The 27,848-nt window shown below is 37.7% G+C and overlaps 1 pseudogene across 1 annotated transcript; it reads left to right on the top strand.

Moving 5' to 3' along the window:
• Positions 1-45: 45 nt before the first annotated feature.
• LOC311631152 (COP9 signalosome complex subunit 5-like) lies at positions 46-23,457 on the top strand (annotated as a pseudogene). Its single transcript has 3 exons — positions 46-376; positions 17,767-17,936; positions 22,633-23,457. The product of its transcript is annotated as a COP9 signalosome complex subunit 5-like (transcript).
• Positions 23,458-27,848: the final 4,391 nt, after the last annotated feature.

Genomic DNA, 27,848 nt, shown 5'->3' with positions numbered 1-27,848 from the left:
CAGTAGCAGCCAAATCTAAAAGTTAGATCCCTTCAGGATCTCATGATGGCGCCTGTAAGGGTGCTTTCTCCTTGTTTGAATGAAAGTATTCTTCCTCCAACCACCAAACAAATTCTGGGCATGGAAATCCTGCGATTTACTCTGTTTGAAATCACTTTGGTCAGGAAGCAAAGGACAGAGGAGATTGGCATTAGATCATCTGGGCTACTACTCATTGGGGCAAGAGGAATGGCAGCCCAGAGGGTAGTGTGTGGTCCTCAGAGCTCTCCTCGGAAGCCAGTGCCACCCAAACCTGTGTTTCAACACGACGGAAAGAAGGGTGGCTCTCACAAAGAACTTCTGGATGCTATGGAGAGAAATGGTGTTAGGCTGACACGTAATGCATTTTTACTAAAAACACTCTTATAGTGTTTTTGTTATTAATATAAATATCTATGTAACATACTGGAAGCTGACATTTCTATTACAAAACTGGTTCTATGTAACAAACCATGAGAGAGAGAGAGAGAGAGAGAGAGAGAGAGAGAGAGAGAGAGAGAGAGAGAGAGAGAGAGGGAGAGAGAGAGAGAGAGGAAGGAAGGAAGGAAGGAAGGAAGGAAGGAAGGAAGGAAGGAAGGAAGGAAGGAAGGAAATACTAGTTCATATAGTTCCAAATCCCTAAGTTCCAACTCTCAGTCTTGGACCTTCTCGGGAATATAGTATATACCAAAATCAGATAGATTTTTTTTAAGAATTGTGTGTGGACTCTAGACATTTCACTTTTTAAATCTAATATTGATGCCTGTTGGATGAAGAGTTCTATTAATATTGGCATTTATGAAGGCTTATTTTTACTGTAAAACTAGGAAAGCATTCCTGGCAGAAGCATTTTTCCCCTAAAGCTATGCTAAACATTTTTTATCATCACCTACAGAGTTTGTATGAAAGCCTTTTTTCTTCCTATTGAATTCATAAATGTTCCAAAAACACTTAGAAAGTGTCTGTTGTATAAACTGTTACATTTGTCCAATTATTTAGTGAAAGAAGAGTCATTTTGCAGTTCAACTGTCATGTGGAATCACACACTGAAATGCTAAGAGTTTATTCTCAAAGTGGGTTACAGTCTCCAGATGCATAGTTTTTAATGTCAATATATTTTACTTAAAGAGGTATATTTGGATCATGTAAGAAAGGTGCTAAAGTCACATCATAGTGAAGCTTGGGGGAGTTGTATTCATCCTTCCAAATCCCAGGAAAATGTGCGGGTATAATTGAGGGTCTTCTTCATCAATTTGAAAAACATTGCTTTCTTAAACAAAAGGCCCAATTTAAAATGCCAACTCTACCAATTCTGTAAGACTTCATCCTGATTACCCTTGAATCAACTTTTCCATCTGTAATAGGGAGAAATTTAAAAAAGAAAGAAAGAAACCAAAAAAAAAACCTTTTCCTCCTACAGGTCAGAATTTCATATTTTAAGTTTTAATTTAAAATAATCTAATTCAATACTCTCAAGAGAATGTGGAAAATTATTTTTATTGAGTTTACAATAAAGCTATTTAGCAATAGAAGATTTATCTGCCCTATCTTTATATTCCACTGGGTCATATGCTCATACTAAAGATCCATTATACTTTGCCACATTTTTGAAATCTCAAAAAATTCTAAATTTACTTTCTGTGATGATCATTCTTTAAAAATAAAGCATCACTCCCTTCCTTGTTCAGTTAAATTCACACATAAAATTTTGGCATGGTTAAAAATATCTAATGACTGAAATGTGAGGGTTTCCCCCCTCAGTTTGATCTTATCTCACACCAAGTCAGAGCACTGAATTTATTTATTTTTTCTTTCTTCTTTGAGCCAAAACTGATTTCGAACCTACTGTGTGCTAGAATCGGGCTGCAGGCTGGGCTAGTTAAAACCCTTTATTTAGATTTTATAATGTCTCTTGTGAGTTAGGCCTCTGCACTTACTGAACTACAATTGCCTTTTGGTTATGTAAGACGATTTAGAAGAGAAAATACATCCATTAGCTTATAAAAGGCAAGCTGAAAAATTAATTTCCATTGCAAGCACACACACATAGATTAAAACATTTTACCAATAAAATCTACTTTCTCTTTCTCTAGACTGGTAACTTTTCAGAGGGGAAATCCATGCAGGCATGCAAGAGAGAAATACTTTTCTATTATTTTATTTTTCTGGTTATTTTATTTTATTTTATTATTTTTTTAATATATTTTATTGATTTTTTTTTCTTTTTTTTTTTACAGAGAGGAAGGGTGAGGGATAGAGAGCTAGAAACATCCATGAGAGAGAAACATCGACCAGCTGCCTCTTGCACACCCCCTACTGGGGATGTACCCGCAACCAATGCACATGCCCTTGACCGGAATCGAACCTGGGACCTTTCAGTCCGCAGACCGACCCTCTATCCACTGAGCCAAACCGGTTTCGGCTATTTTATTTTTTTAATTAAGACATTATATGTATACATATCTTACCATTACCCCTCCCACCCCTCTCCAATATATGTCCTCACCTCCCAATGTTTTTCATCCTTTGATAATGCTTATATGCATGCATTCAAGTCCTTCCATTGATCTCTTGTCTCCCCCACCTCTCCCTAATCTTCCTGCTGTAATTTGACAGTCTGTTTGATGCTTTATATTATTTTATCAAAGGATGTATTAAGACAGATTGAAATGCATCAGTTTCTAGTAACCAGCAGATGGTGCTTTTAGTAATATGTTTACAAAAGGTTACTTGAATATCCTGTCTGTAGAGTTTTTATTTGTTTGTTTTGATAAAACTAACTATAAATAAGAGATGGCAATATTTTGCCATGGCATGAAGCAAATTCTATATTTTTATTGTTAATAATGTATATACTTACAAAATTCAGCATAATTTTACAACACTCCTATTAGACACCTTCCAGATAATGAAATGAAATATGTTAAAAGTTGAAATTAATATAAGTATTATATTTAATTAGGTGCTGTATCTGTATGTAGGTGGAGTTAATTTAACTGCCAGCATAATTTTAATTACAGATAAACTCACATGTATTGCTTGAACTCATGCTACTTTGATTTTATATCTTCTTTGTTTGTAAAATAATCATTAAAATGTTAAATGACTCATGGTACAATCACAATGAAGGTAAATTCTTGATCTCTAATAGAACAACTATATTAGCATTTGCTCTTGGCATGTTTTATTTGGTCTCTTTCAGTCCTGACCTCCATTTCTCTTAAATCAACTTATTTGTATCATGCTCTTCTAGTTGGCCATCTCAAATTCTTTTTAATCAGAAATTGACTTTAAACAAATATACAATACTAGGCAATATGCAGTGTTTAACAGCATAATAGTAATTACACATGAGTTGTTTGAAGAGATTCACAAGGAAAACATATCAATTTGATTTTTGTAGAAGAATTGTACAGAACCATTTGAATTCATCATATTGTGAAGACTAAGTGCATTTTAAAAGCATGAACAATTTCATTCTCTGGCCGAAACTGGTTTGGCTCAGTGGTAGAGCATCGGTCTGCGGACTGAAAGGTCCCAGGTTCGATTCCGGTCAAGGGCATGTACATTGGTTGCGGCTCATCCCCGGTAGGGGGTGTGCAAGAGGCAGCTGGTTGATGTTTCTCTCTCATCGATGTTTCTAACTCTCTCTCCCTCTCCCTTCCTCTCTGTAAAAAATCAATAAAATATATTTAAAAATAAAAAAAATTAAATTAAATTAAAAAAAATTCATTCTCTGACCATAGCCAGTGTTTAGTAGATGGAAATTTAAGGATGTTGATAAGACTGTTACAACTCTTTTATCACCTAAAATTTAGGAAACTGCAATTATTCAATACTTTTTTATAATTGTTTTTACCATTTTGTCCCTTGTTAGAGTGTCTTAAGCCTGTGTGTTGTGCTCAATTGGATCTCTCATTTTTGCCTTGAGTGTGAATAAACCCAGCTAATCTGACATTGATAAAGAAAAGGGAGGGCACGGGCACTAGGGTGCGTGGAAACCTTAGAAAATAGCAAACTAGGAGTGATGGAGGGTAAATGGTGAGCCTCAAGCTACTGGGACACTTTCACCTGAAAGACCTAAGAGGTAGGGGATTATATTTTTATGTTTCACTTTTTGTACTTCCTTAAAAGTCAATGAAAAGGGAACTTGCCTTATAAGTGGGCAGTGCTGGATGGGATACTTGATGATAGTTTTCATAAACGTCAGCAATGTAGTTCCGCCTGGTTTTGAATCCCTGATTAAAAAGCACACATGAGTTTTTACCTTTAGGGGTGAGTAGGGTGTCCTCCAGAAACAACAAATCTTGACTTTAGTAAACAAAATCTGCACATGACAGTGACCTTAGAAAATGAGGTGTCCTTAGTTGTTTTTCTTTTTAAATATGTTTTTGTTGATTTCAAAGAGAAAGGGAGAGGGAAAGAAAGATGGAAGCATCAACGATGAGACAGAATCAATGATCAGCTGCCTCTTGCACACCCCACAAAGGGTATCGAATGCACAACCTGGGGATGTGCCCTGACCAGGATTTGGACTGTGGCCTCCTGGTTCATAAGTCGATGCTCAACCACTGAGCCACATCAGAAGGGCATTTGTCCTTAATTTTAAAGCTGATAAGCTGTTGTGCTTATTTGAATTGTGCCCAAAGTGTTGCACTCATTCAATTTATACTCATATTTGAGGACTTCTCACTACAAAATTAGGTATGTTTAATCTTCCATAATTCCCAATCACTTTGACCTTGTTCCTACAAGACATAGGAGGAGGAGAAATGTGAACAAGCTGAAAGCATTCAAGAACTTTCATTGGTTTCTGGGTCAAGTAGAGGGAAGTTTTACAAAAATGAGAAACTGTGAAAGAAGTGTTATTCTTTAAAAATTACCCATTCTAAAATTGTAATTATCGCTGTAATATCAAGGAAAACAGTAAACATACTGCATAAATAAATTGACACTGGCTGTTCCTTTACCCAAATTAAATAAACTATCCTATTTCAAGCCTAAATGATATTAAGTAAGAAAATGATTAGATTTGGGCTCTGTCCCTTGAAATATTTTCCAGGTGTCATTTTAATTTTTAGCCAAAAGTAATGTACTCTGCAGCAGTTCTTTGGAAGTTTTGGATCTGAGTTTATTTTCCTGTGGTGCTTTTAAGTCCATAAATGTTTCATTTGAACTTCTGTGTATCTTCATGTGAGCCACATGTAGCAGTTTCATGATGTGTCATTTAAGCATACCCATTTACCATAAAACATGCTTTAAATAAAATTGAGTGCTAGAAATGAAAAGGAAAATGTTGATTTGGAGAGTAAAACAAAAATACACTAGGTTTATATCTTCTGAGCAAATAAAATCCTTCATATTTGTCTTTATTAACATCATCTCCAATATAGAATGAGTCCATTTACTTTGAAAGTTCTTAGATGAGAGGCTGTTTTCAATAGTCAATACATAGTCAATGGTTTTAAGTTTTATCTCTGTGGAGAACAGAAACTAGTTCATCAAAAATATTTATTTAAAAAGTCAAATAGCCGGGACCGGTTTGGCTCAGTGGATAGAGCGTCGGCCTGTGGACTGAAAGGTCCCGGGTTCGATTCCGGTCAAGGGCATGTACCTTGGTTGCGGGCACATCCCCAGTAGGGGGTGTGCAAGAGGCAGCTTATCGATGACTCTCTTTCATCGGTGTTTCTGACTCTCTATCCCTCTCTCTTCCTATCTGTAAAAAATCAATAAAATATATTTAATAAATAAATAAAAATAAAAAGTCAAATAAAAAAGATTGCCCTTCATGCCAAAACCAGTTTGGCTCAGTGGATAGAGCGTCAGCCTGTGGACTGAAAGGTCCCGGATTTGATTCTAGTCAAGGGCATGTACCTTGGTTGTGAGCACATCCCTGTTAGGGGGTGTGCAAGAGGCAGCTGATTGATGTTTCTCTCTCATCGATATTTCTAACTCTATCCCTCTCCCTTCCTCTCTGTAAAAAAATCAATAATATATATATATATATTTTTTTTTAATTGCCCTTCAGACTTTCATTAGCAAACTTGTCTTGACTGAACTAATGTTTCACTGATTCTGTGGGATCATTAAGTAGCATCATCTAATTTTATGAATCCCACTTGATATCTTAATGTCTATTTAGGGATAGATTTATAAATATAAAATACAGTGGGAATTTGCATGTCATCCTTTTACAGGGGCCATTCTAATCTTCACTGTACAATTCTAATTTTAGCATATGTCCTGCCAAAGCCCTCATGCCCAACAGTAGATGAGTAGATAAAAAAAGCAGTGGTACATTTAGTACACAATGGAATACTACTAGGCTCTAAATAAAGAAAACCTTATCCTTTGTGACAGCCTAGATGGAACTGGAGATTATTAAGTGGAGTGAAAAACGCAGTCAGAGAGAGACAAGTACCATATGATTTCACATATATGTGGAATTTAATGAAAAAAAAACAAAAACAAAATAGAAACATACTTACAAATACAAAAAACAGACCAACAACTGTTAAGGGGAAAGGAGGTTGGTGGACTGAGTGAAAAAGGTGAAGGGATTAAGCAAACCAAACAAACAAACAAACAAAAAACAACAACAACCAAACAAACAAAATACAGACACAGATGACAGTGTGAAAATTACCAGAGGAAAGGTGGGTGGAAAGAAGTAGAAGAGAGTAAAGAGGAGATAAATAATAATGGGAAAAAACTTGCCATTGTGTGAGATATATAGATAGAAAGATGATAGATAGATAGATAGATAGATAGATATAGATAGATAGATAGATATACACACACATACACAGTATATATACACTGAGTATATATACAAATTATGATCTCTGAACACATAATAATTGGGCCACTCAATATATATATTGGAGGCCCAGTGCATAAATTTGTGCATGGGTGGGGTCCAGCCAGCCTAGCCAGGGGGAGGGACATGGTGGTTGGCTGGCCTGCCTGCTAGTCAAACTCCTGGTGGAGGTAACGATTTGCATATTAGCCTTTTATTATATAGGATATACACTGAGTGGCCAGATTATTATGCGTTCAGAGATCATAATAATCTGGCCACTCAGTGTGTGTGTGTGTGTGTGTGTGTGTGTGTGTGTTAATATAAGAAAGAATAGTTATACAATATTATTTATCTTCTTCAGTTGCTTCCAATGTTTTGCTAACATCAGTGTTGATTAATATTTACCAATGTTGAAACTTTTTTGATACTTATTTTTAATTATCCTCTATAAAGATAGTCACAATTTCTACTTCCACCCTGGTATATGAGAATATTTTTGCTTTGCCAGTTTTCAACTGTGTTGAAACATTTGGAAAAAAAAAATCTACACTACTTGGATTGAAAACTATCAATTCACTGTTTCAACTTGAATTTTTTGAAACAATTTACAACTGACATGGATCACCTGCTGAATAACAGATTATTGTAATTGTTTATTCAGGTCCTTAGGGCTATGCTATTTCTATCCTTTACTGAGCTTTTGCTATGTATTATTCTTTAAAACACTTTACATATCTCATTTGATCCTTACAACCGCCCTGTTTGGGAGGGACTATACATTTCTTTTTACTAATAGGAAATTAAAGTTTAATCATGTAATTTGTCCCAAGTTATACTAAGGATCAAGCGGTTCAAATTCAGAACCACTTAGTCTCTGTTTAAAAAAGAGAAAACTTACAAGAAGATGAGAAGACACAATTGATTTTATTTACAATTTGAAGTAAAACTCTCAACAAAGCTAGGCTTTTACCATGGCACCATCCTACAGAAACTATCAAAGAGGGGTACTCTCTTCCTTGATGATTACATTTCAAGGACATAATTCTCAGATCCTTGTAAATGGCACTTCTGGCTTGTAACACTGGAAAGAGACTTCGGGTAGAGAAATAATTTAAAATCACATTGCCCTTTGGATTAATTTGTTCTAAGGAAAAGGAAGTTAGGAGTCTAAAGTCAGGAAGAAACCTATAAAAAGTTTAGTAAAGCTGAAAACTTTCAGACCTTCTTAGTCATTCACAATAAGATTTTTTTAATTAATAAAGCTTTATTGTTCAGATTATTATAATTGTTCCTCTTTTTTCTACCATAGCTCCCCTCCACCTAATTCCCACCCCATCTGCCCTTACCCCCCCCCACCATTGTCCTCATCCATAGGTGTACAATTTTTATCCAATCTCTTCCCGCACCCCCACACCCCTTCCCCCCTGAAAATTATCAGTCCACTCCCTTTCTATGCCCCTGATTCTATTATAGTCACCAGTTTATTCTGTTCCACAGATTTTTAATTCGCTTGATCTTTAGATTCACTTGTTGATATATATGTATTTGTTGATCATAATTTTTATCTTTACCTTTTTCTTCTCCTTCCTCCTCTTCTTAAAGAATACCTTTCAGCATTTCATATAATCCTGATTTGGTGGTGATGAACTCCTTTAGCTTTTTCTTATCTGTGAAGCTCTTTAGCTGATCTTTAATTCTGAATGATATCTTTGCTGGGTAATCTTGGTTGTAGGTTCTTGCTATTCATCTCTTTGAATATTTCTAGCCACTTCCATCAGGCTTGCATAGCTTCTGTTGAGAAATCAGCTGACAGTCATATGGGTGCTCTCTTGTAGGTAACTAACAATTTTTCTCTTGCTGCTTTTACTTTTTATTTTTTAAATATATTTTATTGATTTTTCACAGAGAAGAAGGGAGAAGGATCGATAGTTAGAAACATCCATAAGAGAGAATCATCGACCAGTTGCCTCCTGCACACCCCTACTGGGGATGTGCCTGCAACCAATGTACATGCCCTTGACTGGAATCGAACCTGGGACCTTTCAGTCCGCAGACTGACGTTCTTTTTTTTTTTTTTCCCCAAACATTGACAGACTTTATTGGGGAGGTTCCCACCTGGCATCCCACCTCTTAAATAAAAAAGTGCACAGAAAAGAAGGGATTTAGAAACCTTTGTACAATATCTACATTCTGGGCCCCCAGGGCAAGAAGGGGGCAATTGCTGAGTGGCCTGGAGGGGTAGGGGCAGGGCCCTTGCCACCTGCATGCCCACATTCACCTTGGACATGAGGGTGGGGGTGAGATGCTCTGGAGGGACTAGGGAGCCCCCAGACCAGGGGGAAGATGGCAGCGGGAGGTGTGGGCAACCACAGCTTCAGTTAAGGAACTGACGGCAGCGCTTGGCGCCACAGTTGCAGGGCAGCTTGTTGCTGGCATCCTCAATGGGGAACTTGTAGTCATAGGTGAATTCCTCACCACGCAGGATGCGGCGCAGGGCAAAGATGACGATGTGCTTCTGGCCCTCCATGTGGATGACTCGAGAGAAGCAGTTGGGCTCACGCAGACTGACGTTCTATCCACTGAGCCAAACCAGTTTTGGCACTTGCTGATTTTAATATTCTCTCTTTGTCTTTTGCTCTTGGCATTTTAATTATGATGTGTCTTAGTGTGGTCCTCTTTGGATTCCTTTTGTTTGGGTTTTCTGCACTTCCTGGACTTATAAGTCTATTTCTTTTACCAGGTGGGGGAAGTTTTTGATCATTATTTCTTCAACTAAGTTTTCAGTATCTTGCTATCTCTCTTCTTCTGGCACCCCCATAATTTGAATGTTGGTATGCTTGAAGTTGTCCCAGAGGCTCCTTACACTATCTTCATATTTTTGGGTTATTTTTTCTTTTTGCTTCTCTGATTGAGTGTTTTTTACTTCTTTGCATTTCAAATATTTGACTTGATTCTAGTGATCCTTTAGTCTGCTGTTATCAATAGATCTCTGATTTTTTTTTTTTTTTCAGTCAGTGTATGCTTAATTTCTAGTTGGTTCTTTTTCACATCCCTGAGGATCTCACTAAATTCATTGGCCTTTTCTAGAAAATTCTTGAAAAATCTTATAACTGTGGTTTTGAACTCTATATTCAATCATTTGCTTTCCTCCATTTCTTTCATTTGTGATCTGTTTCTTTGTGTCTGCATTTTGGCTGCTTCCCTGAGTGATAGAGTGGCTTTGTGTGCTAGGTGTCCTAGCATGGCCCAGTGGTTCTGCCCTCCCAGTTAGCTGAGGTGGACACTCTTGTTGCACCCCTTTTTGGGCTGTGTGCACATTCTTGTTGTAGTTAAGCCTTGATTGTTTTGGTATCACTGGGAGGAATTGACCTCCAGGCCAAATGGCTCCTAGGATCATCTGCTGGGAGAACTGTGCTGGAGACACCCTTATGTAGATGACTTGCAAAATCCTCTGTGCTCACCTTGGATGGGGCAGAGTCTCAGGGCAGAGCAAACAGCATTGGTTTCCCATGAGCCCTGTGTATCTGTGTATCAGTGTCCAGGGGTAATCACTGCAAGCACTTCTGAGAAAGTCACCCTCAAATTCTGCTCATTGCCAGATTGTCCAGTTTCTCCCCAAATGAGTCTGGGTCCTCAGAGTCTCACCCAGAACTGGAGTTCAGTGCAGTTGGAAACTTTTGTCTCCCTTCCACTTGAGAAAGCCAGGCATGTACTCAGTTGCCCGCCCTCTCCTCAAGTGCATCTCAGTACCTTTGCCTTCCACAGCAACTCTGAGTCTCAGTATGCTTTTTTCTTTCTTGACAGTCCAGTTTCACCTTGTATGAGTCTGGGTCCCCAGAGTCTCACCCAGAACTGATGTTCAGTGCAGTTGGGAATTTTTGTCTCCCTTCTCCTTGAGAAAGCCAACCTCATACTCAGTTACCAGTCCTCTCTGAGTGCATGCGTGTGCATGCTTCTCAGTACCTCTGCCTCCTGCAGCTCCTCTGTGTCTCAGTGTGCTTTTCTCTTTCCTTCTAGTTGTAGAATTTCCACTCAGCCAGGTCCTGTGGTTCTGGATGATGTCCATTTTGTCTTTTAGTTGTAGTTTTGAAATTGTTGTGTGAGACAGCAATTTAGGTGTTTACCTATTCCACAATCTTAGTTTCCTCACAGTAATTTTTGAAAGTCAAAGATATTAACTCTCTGTTTGTCATACTTATGGCAAATAATCTGTATTTGTTATAGAAAAATGTGAAACAACTGAGTGGAGGAAGACATTTAACTAGACTAGTTATTTATATGTTATACAAATGAGTTTGTTTTCCACTGGTGCAAGTTCATAAATGTTTAGTTTGAACTTTTGTAATTAACAGTATGTTTTTAACATTGTTCCTTGTAACTAACAGCACTCTACTATATCATTCTAAATTTCTATTTGACACCTCATCAGTGTTTTATAATTAATATGGACCCCTACTATTTCCCATAGATTATTTTCATCCTAATAATAACAATGTATACATGCTATTTACTATCCTAGAAAAAATTTATTTTTGCATAAAATAGCAGTATATTGTTATTATTTTGTAGCAAATTCTATATTTTCTAGGTAGTTTGCATATAATCCTTTCAAGAGCCCAAATAGAAGGTATTATTTTTATTTCTAAATATATCTGATAACAAATTTAATCACAGTGGTATTAAGTTTCTTCCCTAGGTTCACACACTTAGTAAATTATCTTGCAGAATAACTTTTAATTAGTAATCCTGCCAAGCATAGAGCATATAATTTTAAGTGAAAAAGCTGTTTGAAAAATAAGTATGTTAGGATCTTGTTTTTAGAAAACATATATATATATATATATATATATATATATATATATATATATGTGTGTGTGTGTGTGTGTGTCTATAAATGATCTGAGCAATGTTTACATTGACTAGAGATAATTTTATTTTTGTTATTATTTGAGCATGGATTATATTTTAATACTATGTAATAAATATTAATTTTTAAAAGTTATGATTAATGTACCTTTGTTCACTGAATATTAAAGTATAGCAAAATAGAAAACAAACCAACAAAATGTACCTAGATTATGAGAATTATTATAGTATAGAGATCCTTTATTACTCTTTTCCAATATTTGAATAGCAAGAAAACCAAATAGATAAAACATAGATGCTTTATATATTATTAAATCTTGATTTAAAATATATGTGCATGCAAATTTGTGTTATACAGTCATCTGAAATCTAGACAATGATCCAAAAAGTAATTCTTTAGCCACAGAGTATAAATTACATTATCAATAATTTAGAGATAGAAAATGAACTTTGGTTCAAAACTGAGGCTAGCATTTAACCACTGCAATGCTTCCTCCTCCTCCTCCTCTTCCTCCTCCTCCTCCTCCTCTTCCTCCTCCTCTTTCTTCTTCTTCTTTTTCTTCTTCTTCTTCTTCTCTCTCTTTAATTTCACCATAGACTTTTTTATTTTAATATATTTTACTGATTTTGTACAGAGAGGAAGGGAGAGAAATAGAGAGTTAGAAACATCAATGAGAGAGAGTCATCGATCAGCTGCCTCTTGCACACTCTCTACTGAGGATATGCCCGCAACCAAGGTGCATGCCCTTGACTGGAATTGAACCCAGGACCCTTCAGTGCCCAAGCCGACACTCTATCCACTGAGCCAAACTGGTTTCGTCGACCATAGACCTTTGTAGTAAATAATAGATATTTATTCAAAGTAGCATGTAACAATGTATTAACATATTTTGATTTTGAGTAGAGTATGGTTTCCTAAGGAATTTCGTTGTTATTGGGTGGCATTTGGGAAGTCATTGAAGTTTATTTTATTACTTTCATTATTGTTATTATTATTATACAGGTAATACATCGGCATTATTTATTTCCCGATAACTACTTGGTCAACAATATGTGGGACAAACTAAAGTGGAGGAGAAGTAGGGCGCGAGAATGCCACGCAGAGCCCCAGCTGGTTTAGCCCATTGGATAAAGCGTTGGCCTGTGGACTGAAGGGTCCCCGGTTCAGTTCTAGTCAGCGGCACATGCCTGGGTTGCAGTTGCAAGCTCAGTCCCCAGTAGGAGGTGTGAAGGAGGCAGCCAATCAATGATTCTTTTTTTTATCATTGATTGTCTTTTTATTTCTTTCTTCTTCTCCCTTCTTCTCTGAAATCAATATCAAAATATATTTTTTTAAAAGGATATCATGCAAGTCATTAGGATAGCAATAGTTAAACAGCAGATAATATGTGCTAGGCCTATAAGGAAAATGGAAGATTATATGGGACAAATGAACATTAGGAATGATGCTCAGGGATGTCAGGATGAGGGGAAAAGGTAGATAGGGATATCATAGCAATACTTCACAGGAGGCTATTTTGTTAGTGAAGGTAGGTTTTGATTAAAACAGTCTGATATTCTACCTCTATGATATGGGTTAAATTTTCCTAAATGATGGAATAAAATAAAATAACCTAAAAGTATGATGTGTTTTTTTTTCCTACAATTTTATTTACTCTAAAATGTGTTTACTGTAGCTGTAAGCATACTAGAACACCATTTTTTTTTCAATTACTATTTTTGTTTTCATCACAGTGATCAAATAAGAGATTTTAGTACTAAAACATTTATATATCTATTTTGTTTTTAAATATATATATTTTTATTGACTTCAGAGAAGCAAGAAGAGGGAGAGAAAGCTAGAAACACCTATGATGAGAAAGCGTCATTGATTGGCTCCCTCCTGCACACCCTCTGCTGGGGATAGAGCCTGCAACCTGGGCATGTACCCTGACCTGGAAACAAACTAGACCTCCTGGTTCATAGATCAACACTCAACCACTGAGCCACACTAGCCAGGCAGGGCACTAACATGTCAATATTAGATATGTATTCATTGGAATATTGAGATATGTACTCAGTCAATATCTTAATATTCTCCTTAACATTGCATGATCTATCAACCATATCAAATACTGATTTTGGTTTTAGCATTATTGGAGTTGGTATTTGTTTACATTTTTCTTTTCTTTAGAGTAGGTCAAGATTATTAGATGATGAATTTTCATTTACTTAGATGAAATTTTAAAAAGGACTTAAGGTTTAAATCACAAAATAGAAGTAAGTGTGTGTGTGTGTGTGTGTGTGTGTATTTAAGAACATATAGATCATTATGCAAAACTGAAATGATGGAAATATGAGTGTTATAAACCATAGTGAAATATATGAGAATTTTTATATAAATTTTAAAAAACTATATAATTTGATAATTTTTTTTTGCTCTAAACATGAAATTTTTAAGTTGAGATTCAAAGTAGATAATTGAAGCTATGTGTACTTATCTAAAATTATCTAGTAATGTCAGCACTGTACACTGAATTTACATAATTATCTTAATAACTTACGATGTAACTGAATGGGATTCAATAAAAGCATTTTTCACTGATTGAAGCAATCACAGTCCAGAAGGGGTTGAAATACAACATGAATAAGCAGGTCAGTTTTATATCATTAGAAAGGTTTAAGTGACATCTAATTAGCACTAAGGGATTATATAGTTTTATAGAATAGCAAACACTATTGAGTAATAAATTCGAGAAATTCAGATTAATAACAGTGACATTTAGGTACTTAAATAGATTAAAGTAAGACAAGTTTTAAAAGAAGCATCACATGTTTCAGTAGCTTAGGTGTCCAAGGTGGGGTTTTGGGGTATGAGTAGAGGTTATGGGCACTCACTAACACTTTAATATTAATGGATTATTAAAAGGCATAATGCCAAAACCTGTTTGGCTCAGTGGATAGAGTGCTGGCCTGCAGACTCAAGGGTCCTAGGTTTGATTCCAGTCAAGGGCATGTACCTTGGTTGTGGGCACATCCCTGGTACAGGGTGTGCAAGAGGCAGCTGATTGATGTTTCTCTCTCATTGATGTTTCTGACTTTCTATCCCTCTCCCTTCCTCTCTGTAAAAAATCAATAAAATATATATTTTTAAAAAAAGAAAGAAAGAAAAGGCATAATGGACTGTGCTTTCTAGTCATTTGTGGAATAATAAACAGAAAACTATCAGAGTCCAGTGCCCTCTACATAGATTGCCTTATACACATTTAGAATGTCAAGGTAAGAGTAAATAAAAAAAAAGTTACTTACATTTCTCCTGACAACTCAGAATTTTCAGTTCAATATTAGCCTGTCCTCATTTTCTAACAAGGCTAGCTGGGATTCACAAATGTCTTGTCCTTTTGAAATTTATTTTTAAGACATATCTAGCCTATACCTCAGCTGACACCCTGTCTTCCCTTTGTAAGTGCTTCTTTATTCATGCTAACTCTTCCTCATGATTACTTTGGTGGCCCATCATGATCCTTCAATAAACATCACTCGTACTACTGATTCTGAATTTTTGGACTGGAACCTAGATTCTTTGTCTGCTGGAACCGAAAACTGAATATGTTACACCCAGACTTTGTGATCCCCAAGGACCATCAGGGAGCCGAGTCCGATGCAATAAACAAAAGAGCCTTTTCCATGCTAGCATGGGCTCTGTCCCACTCATGCCGGCAGCATGGCGGAAGAGAGCAAATTTTGCCCAGTCCAGGGGTTTTACTCTGGTCGGTGGTGATGTCACTGGCTCGGCTAACTCTGATTGGGCTGGATAACTCCGCCCTGCCCCACAGTGGAGTCAGGAGCTCATCCTCGCCCTACCCTGCCCTCTCAAATACACAGACAGAAGGTGGTATAGCAGAGGTGGAAATTTATTGAAGAACGAGTACAGTCTCCCATGTAGGAATGGAAAAAAGTCCTACTAAGTTCCTCTTTCCAATGGCTTATAAGGACTGCAGATCAAGGTGCCTTGATATCCCTTTAGACTGGTCAATATTCCCCTTCAAATTGGTTACTATAGTAACTCCTGGGCTCAAAGATTGGATCTCAAATGGGACACATGAGGTTCCCCCCCCCCCCCTCCTTCCTTATTGTTTTCCCATTCCCTTTGGGCTTTCTTCTCCTCCTACTGAATAAACTGCTTTCTTCTCTTTATTTTGTAAATGTGACCTTTCTTGGCTACTTCCAGTTCCCTTGTCTTATGTAAATATACTTGTTGCTGCCTCCTTGTCTTATGGAAATGTAATTGCACCTGGCTTCCTTATGTTATGGAAATGTACCTTCTCCTAGTCTACAGCCCCACACTTTTGCCATGGACCCCAATTCTAAAAAAATTCCTAAGCCTGCCTATGTCCCCTTAAAATTCCTGTTTCACTACCATTTACTTAACCAATACATGTACTTACAATCTTTGATATATGCCATCTGCTGTGCTAACCACTTTATAAGTATTAACCTTGTGATTTTCAGAAAAACCTGATGAAGGAGACATGTAGTAGTGCAATCACTTGCACTTCAACATTGAGGAAGTGGAGGACTTGATGCTTGCACAGTTTCTTACAGCCAGTAAACGGAGTTAAATCCAAAATATTCTCTCCAGAGATCCAGAGATTATGCTCTTACCCTAGATGCTCTGTTTTCTTCCATATCAACACCTATCCCTTAGGTGCCCCAAATTAATTCCTTCTGAGTTTCAGATTTCACCCATATCCTTAGAACCAGCAGAAATAGAAGAGTTTTAATCCATTCAAAAATGATATAAAGAAAACTGGTTGTTTTGTTGTTTTTTAAAGGCCCAGGCATTTAAAATGAACCTGAGGCACTGTTTTACAGTTACATTTGAATTCCATTGATTTTTTTTTTTTTTTTTTTTGCAAAAAGTACTCAGTACCCTCAAATAACTTGGGGATATTTTGCAGCAATATTTGCAAAGCTCTACTTAACAATGAGAACCTAACTTGGCAGTCTACTAAAAATGAAAGGTCATACTGAAAATGAAAACACAAGAATTATGAGAGAGATTTAAATATTTCAAATATATTATCACACTCTTTCTTTAAGAATAAGAATTTGTTTTAGTTCAAATGATGGGCTAAACACAAATCATTTAAATATACACATATGTATAATATATACCTACCACATATACTTGTTATCTATAATAATAAAAGCATAATATGCTAATTAGACCAGGCAGCAAAACAGGGGCACAACCATCCAGGTGACCTTCCAGAGGAAGCCAGGTCTGTGAAGGCTGAGCCTCTTGCATGATTTTCCTGCATGGGGCTTCTAGAAGGTATATATTATGTGGTAATTGTTATCAGTGGGGTGCCTTCTGCAGGCCCACCTGTTACTTTTGAAGTGGAATTCTTGAGACATCTCAAGGAAAGGAATTTCCTGATACTCACCTGGGAAGATGAGTGATATTTATTTCCATGGAATTAAACCCCTGGGTTTTCAGGGTTTCATTTCCTTCCCTCCCACCATGGAAATGTCCAATCTTGTCTTCATAGGGCTAGAATTAAGCCAGTGCCCAGAGTCTCTACTCCATATTGAAGCACAGGCCAGTCCAGCATCTGGCTAGCTTAGCTTGTGTCCACATGGCAGGATAGCTCACTGGTGAGTGCAGGTCATGGAGCCAGAGACTCACAAGAGCCAGAGCACAAGCGAGTGGGAACTTGTCAGGGGATTATGTATTCCCAATTTTTCACAACTTGCATCGGCCCCACCCTCCAGCCAATGATTATCCTTCCCTGGACTACACTGACAGAAAAGCACCTATCCTCCCTCACTCTGACTTCTCTGTGCAGGCATACCTTTGTTTTATCCCCCCCACCCCCCCTGGGATCTGAGGGGAATGGGCTAGTGATTCCCTGGGGAGCAGGAAACTGCAGTTTCCTGGCGAAGCTGCCCCATGACCAATGTCTGATCTCCACTTGGCTCTCTTCCTATTATCAATATTAATCACTAGCTCACTGTGACAATAACAAAATTATTACATCCATTGCTGCAGTGCTTACTGTTATTAAAAATTAATTAATCCTGGTGGTCTGGTACAGATAAGTATCAACATATTGGCTGCAGTTGTCTGATCTCCTTTCCTGTAGCAGATGCTGGGCCTTCATACATGGAGAGAAGCCCTTGCTGCCACATCAGACAGCAGTCCTGTGACAGATGTTCTGTGGCCAATGGGAAGCGTGCAGATGAAAATAACAGTCTCTCCATGCTTGTGAGTCCACAGCTGAAAATGAGCAGTTGTCCCCCTTCCAGACAACTGCTATCAAACTCATAGAACCTTGAAATAATTTGCAGCCTGCCCTGCACTAGAATGAGGCCCACACAGTCCTAGAGGCTGGCAAGCTCTGCACTACTGAAACACAGGCCTGCTTCTTTTCCTCTTCTGAAAACTCTGCTTTTGGAACCAATGATCACAAAACCAGTATTAAAACCCACCTTGGTGATTTTGCTCGTTTTGCATTTTAATGTATCTTTTCTGTTACATCAGTAATATATTTTCTTTATGGGTAATTAAAAAAAATAGATAATAATGGCAAAATGGAAGCCATTAATAATCCTATCTAATAGAGATAACCATTTCTAATATTATAGTGCTTAATGTTCCAGGCATTCACAAATGCTACATATACACACACAACATATGCACACATTTTAGGTAAATAAAAACATAAGCTTAGCATAGGATTTTTTAACTTCCCCTTTCACTTAGTATTACCTAGCAAAAATGTTTCTATGTTAATTAATGGGAGGATAGGAAAACTTTCCCTCTTTTTCCTCCTGCTTTTCCTAGAATAATCAAATTGACATGGCACAGATGAACAGGAGAAAATAAACAAATTTAATTATGTACGTACATACAAGTTTCCCTTAAGAATACTGGACAAATCAGACAGTTGAGGCTAATATATCCTGAGCTAAGAAGAAAGATGATTGTGGTTGGGGACTTCAAATGACAGCACATTTGACAGGTAAGGAAATTCACAGGGAAACGGAAAAATGAATGTTGGTAAATAAATGTTGGCTGGACCATCTTTAACAGTGGGACATAGAGATCACCAATCAGAGGGGCTTGCTGGGTTCATCTCTCTCACACTTAGTTCATTTTAAACTATGGTTATCTATGATGCTATCTCCCTTCTTGGGCAGGTCCTCTATCTAAATTATTTTAGGTGGGTAGTTAGAGAGTCAAAGTTTCCTCCTGAGTCATGTGACTTATTGAAAATAACCAGCTTAAAATAATCATATTTTGAGTGAAAATTCTGCTCCTCCATGAATAAGAAAACTTTTTTTTTTTTTCTGTAAAGGGCAAGATAAGTATTTTAGACTTCGACGGCCACAACTCTCCATGTCACCACTGTAGCTAAAAGCAGACCGTTAAATTAATGTGTGTGTTCCAAAAAAACTTTATTCATAAAAGCAGGAAGTGTGCCAGACTGACTGACAAGTAACATTGACCATCCTTGACTTACCGTAAACTATTATTTTAATATGAGCATAAGTTTCCATGAAATGGATATATTTATGATTTTTTAAGCCTTTTGCTCCAATAGGACATTCCACGTGCTTTCATCGTTCCATGATTATAAAAACTTGTGCACTGCCAAGGATTCTATGGCAGGCAGGGATTCCTCCAGTGCAGTAACTAGCATCCCTGGGGGGTAGCTTTTCTATCAGTTAACACCTCTCCCAGCCTCAGTGGACTTCTAGGCCTCCTTCTTAGCCAGAGGGCCCCTGTGGACTTTGGATTTCCTACACAACCTTGTCTCTAGGGTGTCCCATCTCATGAGAGAAGTTAATTACAAGACAGCTTTAATGGGCACGCTGTTTTATTATGGTCCTATTGGCACACCACATTGCAGACATTCTGCAACATTTTTAGCATTTGAATGGTCATTTTACATAACTGAAAAGGCCCACGAAATTTATTTCTCATGTTTGCACATTTCCTAAGCCCTAAGCAAGGGAGGCAGAGGAACTCAGCCTTTTGTCATTGTGCCCTTCTTGCAAGACCTGTTCCTTTGATGTTTTCAGGATCTGCTGATATTCTAATGTCATTCAGAGAGCATTATTTGCTTCTGCCTTTCTGCAATGGACATGATGAACAAAGAATCTTCATTAAGCAGTTTATGTCTGCCCTCTCATTTCTAACTCATTCTTTTTTTGTGAATGTGTTAATGAATAGAAATGTTTAGGTGTTGTGTTCCTTTCTTTTAGGTATACTTTTATTTGATTTGCAATTTGTATGATCTATGCCAAGGAGATTCTGAATTTTAAGTTAGATTCTTTTGTGATTTTTAGTTTGGGGTTAGTGTTTTATTGTTGTTGTTTTTGAGTTAAAGTATGTATGCATGGTACAGAGATTCAGAATGTGCTTAGCTAACACACCAAATGCCTGAATATAGCATACTTTGATAGAGACAGAGACTACTATAAAATAAAATAGTTCTGTCTAGAAGAGAATAGATGTGTCTTATGTCAAACCTTATCAATGTACATGCATAGCTGTGATGATAGATGTGTGGATGATATAAGAAATGTCAGAAAATGTAATGACATTTATTCCTTCTCTTACATAGTGTGGCTTAAAGGACAGCATCCCATGATGACAGCACAATAAATATAGGCTAATGTGTGTTATTTAAAATGACAAAGAAATACATACCTACAAAGCTCATATGAATATTTGAACTAAAATCCTCAAAGTAAAAATTGCTAGTAGTTGAAACTGACTGACATTAAAAACCAAGTATTATTGAGAACTAGAGGCCTGGTGCATGAAATTTATGCATGGGGTGACGGGTACCCCTCAGCTCAGACTGCACCCTCTCCAATCTGGGACCCCTCGAGGAATGTCCCACTGCCCACTTAGGCCCAATCCCACCAGGCCTAAACGGGCAGTGGGACATTCCTCTCACAGTCCAAGACTGCTGGCTCCCAACTGCTCACCTGCCAGCCTTCCTGATTGCCCCTAAATGCTTCTGCCTGCCAGCCTGATCATTCCCTAACCATTCCCCTGCCAGCCTGGTCACCCCTAACTGTTCTCCCCTGCAGGCCTGGTCCCCGCCCCCTCCACCCCCTGCAACTGCTCTCCCCTACAGGACTTGTCTCCACAACTGGTCACCCCTAACTGTCCTGCCCTGCAGGCCTGATCACCCCCAATTTTCCTCCTCTGCTGGCCTGGTCACCCTTAACTGCCCTCCCCTGCAGGCTTAATTGTCCCCAACTACCATCCCTTGCAGCCCTGGTCCCTCCCAACTGCCCTCGCCTGCTGGCCATCTTGTGTCCACATAGGGGCAGGTTCTTTAACTACATGGGGCAGCCATCTTGTATGTTGGAGTGATGGTCAATCTTTATATTACTCTTTTATTAGGTAGGGTAGAGGACTGGTGCATGGGTTGAGGCCATCTGGTTTGCCCTGAAGTGTATTGCAGATCTGGGTGGAGGTTCCCTTGGGGTGTGGGGTGGCTTGGACTGTGGTGGTTTGCAGGCTGGCCACACTGCCCAGCAAACCAAATGGAGACCCTGGTGTCTGGGATATATTTATCTTCTATAATTGAAACTTTGTAGCCTTAAGCAGAGGCCATGGCAGGTGGAAAGCTTGGCTTCCTCCATTGCTGGAGGCAACCCTAGTCTCTTGTTCTTTTCAGCTCCATGGCTGCCACTATTTATGTTGGGATTTATTTATCTTCTATAATTGAAACTTTGTGGCCTTGAGTGGAGGCCTGGGCCCACCAGGGAGTGTGGAAAGCTTGGCTTCCTCCATCACCAGGGAAACCCAAGCCTTCCTCCTGCTTATTCCAAAGCCAAAGTCATCTTGGTTGGGGTTAATTTGCATACTCACTCCTGATTAGCTGGTGGGTGTGGCTTATGGGTTAATTTGAATATCACTCCTTTATTAGGTAGTATTAGAAAAGTAATCAATTTAATAATCAAAACTGAATTAAGCTGGGCAGGTGTGGTTCAGTGATTGAGCTTTGACTTATAAACCAGGAGGTCATGATTGGATTTCCAGTCAGGGCACATGCCTGGGTTACGGGCTGGATCCCCAGAAAGGGGTGTGCAAGAGGCAGATGATCAATGATTTGCTCTCATTATTGATGTTTCTATCTGTCTCTCCCTCTCCCTTCTTCTCTGAAATCAATAATATATATATTAAAACAGGAATTTTTAGGGATAAAATAGGACAGATTTAGGAAATTTTATAAATTAAGGGGACCATCAAGGAAGCACAGGGATGCAGAGCAGCAGAAGGCACATTTACATAGAATGGGGAAACTGAAAAAGCTGCAACCAGTACATTTCCATAGAATGAGGGAGCTGGGAACCTCAAAAAGTCTATATTTACTAAATAAAGAGAAGAAAGTCCTTCATTCAGAAGGAGGAGAAAAAAGCTCAGAGGGGATAGGGAACAATTGGGAAGGAGATTCAACCTTTGAGCTCAGGAGTTACTATGGTAACCAATCTAAGGGAATAGTGACCAACCAGATGGGATATCAAGGCATCAGGATTGGCAGCCTTTATAAGACATAGGGAAAAAACAAAAAAAACAAAAAAAAAACCTCAGGGGGACCCTTTTCCCCCTCCCTACTTGGGAGTCCATTCTGTGGGACTCTTTCCCTCTCCCCATGTGCAAGTCTATACTTATTCTTCAATAAATAACCACCTTTGCTATACCACTTTCAGTCCGTGGATTCATTCTTAGATTCCAGGGGACAAAGAATCTGTTTTCCAATCCAAAAATTCCGTATCAATATGAAGCTTTATGAGTTTGTACCTGTGGTTCTGACATTTCAAAGCCCACGCTCCCCTCACCCAAACACCTGGTGAGGTAAGGTAGCATCTTGATCATGGAAGCCAAAGCTTCTCCAGTTACTAGCAATGGTGGCATCTGAAGTGGTATTGCTTAGAAAACATGGGAATTAACCAACAACATGCAGGAAGCCAAGCACCTCTATGAAATCTACAAATACAACAAGAAAAAGCAAAATCTCAGCATTGACTGGACTGAAAATGGTGATGCCCATCAGATCAGGAAGCAATTTGGAAATGATGGCAGATGCTGGGGAAGATGGATGGTGAAATGATGATCTTTGTGGACTGTTTTTCTTTGCCTGTAGAGGGCGCTGAAACCTGAGTAAATGCTCAGGCAGCTGCATGTGAGTACATGGCAAAGTATGTAGAAACCACCAAAGAGGTTGGCTGCCTTGGAAAGGCAATCGGCTGGTTTCATGCGCCCCCTCTCCCCGCCTCTTACTATGGCTGCTGGCTTTCTGGGATCCATGTCAATACTCAGATGCTCAGTCAGCAGTTCCAGGAGCCATTCCTAACAGTGGCCATGGACCCAACAAGAACAGAATCTGCAAGGAAAGTGAATCTTGGAGCCTTTAATTCACACCCAAAAGGCTACAACTTTCCGATGAAGGACCTTTTGAGTCCCAGACTATCTCACTTAATAAAATAGAAGACTTTGGTGTACACTGCCAGCAATATTATGCCTTACTAAGAAGGCTCATATTTTGAGTCCTCTTTGGTTTGAAAATTGCTTGGGCTTTTCTGGAATAAATACTGGGTGAACATGCTGAGCTCCTCTAACTTGCTTCCTAATGCAAACAAGCCCATCACCAGGCCTTTCATTTGTCTGAAAAGTTAAAATAGAAGCCCAGCTGGGATGAGGGAGTTTCACACTGTGTTTAGAAACACAGGACCCAAAGTCAGAAGACAGACTTGCATAAGCTACCTGAGACGCTGTACAGTTACCTTAGAACCTACCCATGGATTGGAGTTTTAGCTTTTTAAGGATAAACCATTTAATCAAGTTAACACCTCTTAAACAATCACTAAGTAGTACTTTTGCCTTAAAACCAATATGAAAACAATCTCAAGGAGCACTTCTAAACCAGCTACCAAAAAATATGATTAGAAGTGGTATTAGGTGCTCTGAAGTGTCCTGAACATTAACATCCTGTAATAAAACTCTTTAAAATAAAAACAACAAGAAACCAAAAAGCACACATATGGAGTTTAAATGGTTCTTACTATACTGGGACTAAAAATGAGACAGGGGCATGCTGGTGTCTTTCCATTTTTATTTAGTATAATACTTTAACCTATGGACCTCTTACACATGAATTTGTATTGTATTTTATTAACAATAAAAGCAACATCCCATTTCACAGGAACAATTTCATTATCAATATTATTTTTTAACATTTTCCCTATAAAGAAGAAAATAAAATGCCAAGTTACATGTGTGTGTGTCTGTAACAGAGTGCACATGTTTTATGTATATAAAACATGTGCACTCTGTTACAGAATATATTGTGCACTCTGTTACAATATATATTGAATGATTGAATGTCCAGATTATTGTGATCTTGAATGCATAATAATCTGGCCACTCAGTATCTCAAATGGGTAGCAAAAGTATTCTAGACTTTTGCTGGAGATCAGCCATCTATTTGCCATGAGCTTTCTATCAGCTAGCCAGTGCAAAGGGTAAAACTGATCAAGTGCATGATTTATACTATCTTTGATATCAAATAAATGAGGTACTCAAGAGAAGTACTGAGTGGCCAGATTATTATGCGTTCAGAAGTCATAATAATCTGGCACTCAAAGTATATAACATTGAATAATTGAATTTTAAAAGCAAAGACAAATCATAAACATTATGTCATAAACAGAAAAGTCTATTTCAAATTTCTTAATAAATGTTTATATATGGCGAGACCGGGTTGGCTCAATGGATAGAGCGTCGGCTTGGGGACTGAAAGGTCCCGGGTTCAATTCCGGTCAAGGGCATGTACCTTGGTTGCAGGCATATCCCCAGTAGGGGGTGTGTAGGAGGCAGCTGATCGATGACTCTCTCTCATCGATGTTTCTAACTCTCTATCTCTCTCCCTTTCTCTCTGTACAAAATCAATAAAATATATTTTTAAATGTTTATATATGACATCTGGGATACTAGATAGATAAATATAATAAGAAGCAGAGCTGAGAAGAAAAAAATCAGTAATTAATATTTCAGAGCAAATTTCTAGTTTTGTCCCTAGCCAATTTATATTTGCTTTTATAAGATTATAGAACTAAAAGTAGACTACCAAAATATATACAAGCAGATATAGCCTCTATTTTAGAAAAGGTATTTGAAATGACAGGTAGTTCTTTACTTTACAAATGATTATGAATTTCATTTCATCAGTTGCAGTTCATTGCTGATATTTGATTTTTTCATGTCACTTTTTTTTCAATTTCATCATTTTATAATCTAATGGAGGAATTAAAAAAAAGACTTTATTTTGATATTTTTTCACATGTACTGAACTCTTCTCCAAGTAAAGTTGTTTCTCAACTTTGAAAGGTAACTGCATCACAGAAAATTGCAGTATATTTATCCCTAATTGGCCTCAGGTTAACGGCTTTGGGGAGGATAGGAAAGAGATATTAAGGATTTATCAGCTGCAAAAGCGGAATAGTCATTTAAATCCTAGTGATACCACATTTGCATACCGTTTGGGGATATGTAGTCTCCCAGTGCCGCAGGTGTGAGTTAATGGAAACCATCCAGCTTAAGGTTTTGTAACACAGGGTGATCAGCAATATCTGAAAGCCATAGTAAACGGCAGTGGAACTGTTGCAAGCAGGTTGCACACCATCCTGAGGGGAGGTCTTGTTTCTGTAACCGGTCATTGCTGAGGGACCCATCAGACATTGCAGGATGCCAAAGGCTAGAGCATTTGATTCTGTTGTCAGTTAAGATATCACAAAGACAATCAATGTTAAAAATTCTTCTAGAAAAATCATTACTTTATCTTAGCAATTTTAACTACAGTAATTTATCTTACATGTAGAATCAGATATTGAATAATTGAATATATATATCTAGGATAGAATAAATAGGTTATGATGCATTCATTAAGAAGAAGATGTAGGAAGATGTAGGTGTGTACCCATGCTCCTAACACATGGTTACGTTTAAGGAAAAGATCGACTTAAAAATAATGTGATCCATTAATATGCACAAATATATGCACATGTTATTATTTTGGTTTATCTTTCAGAATAAGCTGCATTGAAACAGTGGCGATGATTTGATAGGTATATTTTTAGAAACAGAATGTACAGGCTATTTAAGCATGTAAATTTGTACAATTTTCAGAAAAATACAGCATTGGTCTTTTTTATTTTACTTTAAATGGAAGGTATCATACGAAAAAGCCATCCTGGCAACTTTTAGTAGCATAACAAAGCAATGATTTTAAGAGCTCAGCAATAGCACCGAAAATGAAAATTTTAAAGTGTGCATTGACTTTTAGGACTGCCTGTTGAATATTAAACACTGAAATTGCTAGTGCCTAAAGCACTTCATTCAGCATAATGTATATAAACCTTGGAACTATTCTCAGGCACCAGTTTTAATAAACGAAGAGCAAGGTTGAGAAGGAAGTTTACTACAAAAAAAGTTTGTTTTAAAATCAATTATTTTAGCTACTGCTTGTATTGAAACTTTGTCTTTAAAATGCGTAAAGTTGGAAAAACTGTATGTGTGATTAGTATTTGAATGTTTTGACAATTTAAATTAAGTAGCAGCACACTTTTAAATGAGCTCAAGAGTCTCAAATCATTTGCAATTTAAATGTTATGCACTATACAAGGTTTGCATTTGAAGTGTAAAAATATAAGAAATTTGACAAGAGGTAAAAAAACAACAGCCTAAGTCATGTGTAAGTCAAAATAAAAACTAGACAATTGGTGTTACATTGGGCTTGACTTACCTAGTGTTGGGTTTGAAAACAATAATTGACAGCCTTAACATCCACCCATGTTGTCACAAAAGACAATATTTCACCTTTCTATGGCTGAATAGTATTCCATTATTTATGTATACCACATCTTGTTAGTCCATTTATCCATCAGTAGACACTTAGGTCATTTTCATATTGTGGCTATTATGAAGAATGCTGCTATAACTATATGGGCACATATAACTTCTCAAGTTCGTATTGTGCTTACAGGCACACAAAACCTTAGGGAAAGCCTTATCACACAGCCTCCTGAGTCAGAGGGAGAGGGCCGTCCTTCCTCAGTTCTTCTCTCCTCCTATGAATTAATTCAAAGGAGTGACTCCAGATAACTGCATTGTGTGAAAGCAAATTTATTAATAAAGTAATTTGTTAAGAAATTAAAACATGCAAATTTATTAAAGGCGCAAGGGAAGCAAATCTATCATCCAACATTAAAAGAGGATGGGCTCTTTAGGCCGATCTGAGGAGGGAGTCGGGAGGGGGTGTCTCCCTTATGTACTTTTCTGCCTATAGATGCTAAAACTCCTCTGCTGAACAACTGGGTACAGATTTCCTTTTCAGTGTCCCCCCTTTTACTTTGTTGTGGCTATCCCAGAATTTGGGAGAAGCACCTGGCGATTTTATGTTGCCAAGGCCAGAGACTGCTGGCTTTCCTCCCCCGCCTTTGGAGAGACATTAACCATTTGCTCACAAGTGTCTTTGTTTGGGGAGAGATAAGGGCTTGCTATTTACAAGCCGCCTGTCAGCTGCCAAACTGTTTGGCCTTGTTTAATTTTCTTGTCTCCGTGTCCCTTGGAATGTTTCTAGCTTCTCGCTATTCTGTAACATTTTCATATTCTTTGGATAAATACCCAGAACAGGAATTGATGGAAACTAGACTTTTTGTGCTCAGCAACATTGATGGTGTATACCTGAAACTTATATGTTATTAGCCAATGTTACCTCCACACACAAAAACAAAAACAAAACTAATAATTAAGTAGTAATCTCAAAGAATTGACTGTTATCTTTTTCTTTCCAACCTGACTTAATATGGTCCAATGTTCTCAGAGTTTGGTGTGCATTAAAATGCTACCTCATTTCATATATGTACATGCCATGAGTTTTTTATATGAAAAATTGATCCACAGTAAATTAATTAAAAGACTGGTTGATTTAGACTGTGTAATTCTTGGTATATTATATAGTTACCTTAAGAGACATCATTTTAATAAGATTTAGTGTTCCATCTTAAGAAGATTTGGAGTCAGAAAGGCATTCATTTACATCCTAGCCCTTATATCACAGCTGGTTCAGAAGACAGCTTGAGTCCCACTCTT

The sequence above is a fragment of the Pipistrellus hanaki genome, assembly GCF_964339955.1.
Source record: "Pipistrellus hanaki genome assembly, chromosome: 12".
In the NCBI taxonomy this organism is placed as follows: Eukaryota; Metazoa; Chordata; class Mammalia; order Chiroptera; family Vespertilionidae; genus Pipistrellus; species Pipistrellus hanaki.
The sequence above is the reverse complement of the archived record's forward strand: the minus strand, read 5'-3'. Positions and strand labels throughout refer to the sequence as shown.